Below are 2,541 nucleotides of genomic sequence, written 5' to 3' on the forward strand. Positions count from 1 at the left end.
CTCGCCCTGGACCGCCCGACGGTGTAAGTTACCGCCGGGCGGTGCGTCGACTCTTCAAATCTTCAATTTTCTTCTATTTTCTTGAGTCTTCGACCTTTATCTTCAACTCCATTCTTCCCTTTCACCAAAATACTACAAAATAATGGAAAACATGCATAATATCGCTAAAAACAACTTTTGACTCTCCACAGACTCATTTATTGAGTTTTGCTTGATTCTAAGCTCATTCCAAGTTGTAAAGGACGTAATTTGGTCTAATTTGACATATGAAAATTATTGTTTTTCAACCTTCATCAACACCCCAAACTTAGAATTTTGCTTGTCCTCAAGCAAAACAAAACAAAACAACACACAAAACAAAGCTTGGCTTTCTACTCTTTCATCAAATGATTCAACCTTCCCAAAGTTCCTGACAAAACTACTCAATCCAAATCCTCAGCGAAATCAAAATAAGATGTATGCATGTTTTCAATCCAGAGATTGCACAACAGATGTTACACATTATGAATGACCAATCCACTAAGCAAAAATTCACTCATGAAAATTAACAGTTCATACCAAGCAAGTGTTTCACTCAATCACTCAAGTGTTTAAGGTGACACTCCAACTCTTTAATATTCACAAGTCACATGAAACAAAATTGACATTCATCTCAAACAATCAACATCTTTACATGCAAATGCCATCAAAAGGACTTTTCAAGGCTTGTAATGAGGTTGGGCTAACAAGAAGAATTGGTTTTTTTGGAATGCAAAATCCTTGAGTCAAGAGATCTATCAAAATATTCAACAATTAAGCACAACTCTCTTCCTTACCAATTTCTCTCATCCTCAACTTTTTCCTTTTCTTTTTCATTGAGCTTATCTTCATGCTTTTCTTCTTTTCTTTTCTTTTTCTCATGAATTTTTCTTTTCACAACCTTTGAGCTCAATGCTTTTCATTTGCCTTTCAATTTCCCCCACACAACCCCAAACCTGAACCTTTTCATCGCATACAATTAAGCTCAACCCAACTCAAGGTAAAGAATTTCGAGACAAGGGTTCACATCCTGTTTAAGGCTAAGGTTCAAAAAGGGCATAATATTTTCAAGCTCTTTGGGTGAAAATTTGGCTAGAGAAGGGTTTTTCAAAAATGGCCTTGATCATATGACATTTACATGCAATTCAATCAATTATCAAGATTAAGGCAATATCATTCATATTTTCCTGTGAACAATGCATACAACAATAAAAACTCTGGAGCTCAATACCTCACACAACATGCTTTCTCACACAGAATTCATTTATACACCCTGCCTAGCATCATAACCACAATCATAAATTATCATACATTTGTTTCACTGGATCTTAACATACAACACAACTCAATTATCATCCACATCAAATAATTATCAAATAGCTCCATCATGCACATCAGTCAGTCAAACATTTTCAGAAAAAGTATTCAAGCCAAGAGTACACATTGAAATTAAAATTCAACCTATTCTAGGAATTTAAAATGCAAAAGTGTGAGAAGAAATCTAGGTTGCCTCCTAGTAGCGCTTGTTTAACGTCACGAGCCTGAGCCAAACCTGTTTAGCACTTGTCAGTAAGTGTCGTTCCTCCCAACACCCATCAATAGGTGTGCCTTCCTGGAATCCTTCAGTGGATTTAAAATTTTTAGCATCCCTCAGTAGATGCTACCCGAATATTGTTCCAAAAATTAAAAAAAAAAAATACATGTTCCAATGCAAGAACAAAAAATTGAAAATAACTGAAAAAGAAAATTGTTCATAAAAATGCAAAAATGAATTCCAGCAATTCAACTTTGATACATCCAGGGGGATGTAGGATGAAAATCCGTGAGATTGGAGTGGGGAAACAACTCTGAAAAGCTTGAAATCCAATGGAACAGTGACTGTTGTGGATTCCAGCGCTGGTTTGGGCAGATGAGAGTTGCTCTCGGGTTGATGAGTTGGTGAGGATGGTTGCAGCGGAATGTAGGTGTATATGGTAAGGTGAGGTGAAGGCTAGCTTGAGTGAATGGTTAACTACTTCAGAAGGCTTCCACAATGGAAGAAAGTAGCAATGGAGTTGCAAGCAAGGAGAGTGACTTTCGAATGAGAGAATTGTGCTTTCATGTGAGCAGAATTTCTTTTCAATATTTCCAAAAGTGATTTACAAGCTTTGGCAATGAGATTTTATAGCACAATCTCAAGGCCATGCATGTGATGTGATGAGATCCACAAAATACGGATCAAATGCCACCTCATCCACATGTGCAAAGTGTGAATGGCTTCTAGAAGCCTTATGATTCACGTGGTCTAATAGCTATGCGCATAAGTGGAAATAGCTANGCTAATGCTACCCCTATGATACTATNCGCACCCCATCTTCATGTAGCCAAAGTCCANTTTACCCTTCTCCATGTTTTGGCACCTTGATAGCATCTCCTTGGTCTCCAATCTTCCACCCAAAAATAGCAAAGAGTACTTGACCTTTGGGAGAGTGCTCATCTTGAAGCTTCTTGATCATCCCTCTTGTGATAGGTCCTATGGTGCTA

Source organism: Vigna radiata, chromosome 1, assembly GCF_000741045.1.
Source record: "Vigna radiata var. radiata cultivar VC1973A chromosome 1, Vradiata_ver6, whole genome shotgun sequence".
Classification (NCBI taxonomy): Eukaryota; Viridiplantae; Streptophyta; class Magnoliopsida; order Fabales; family Fabaceae; genus Vigna; species Vigna radiata.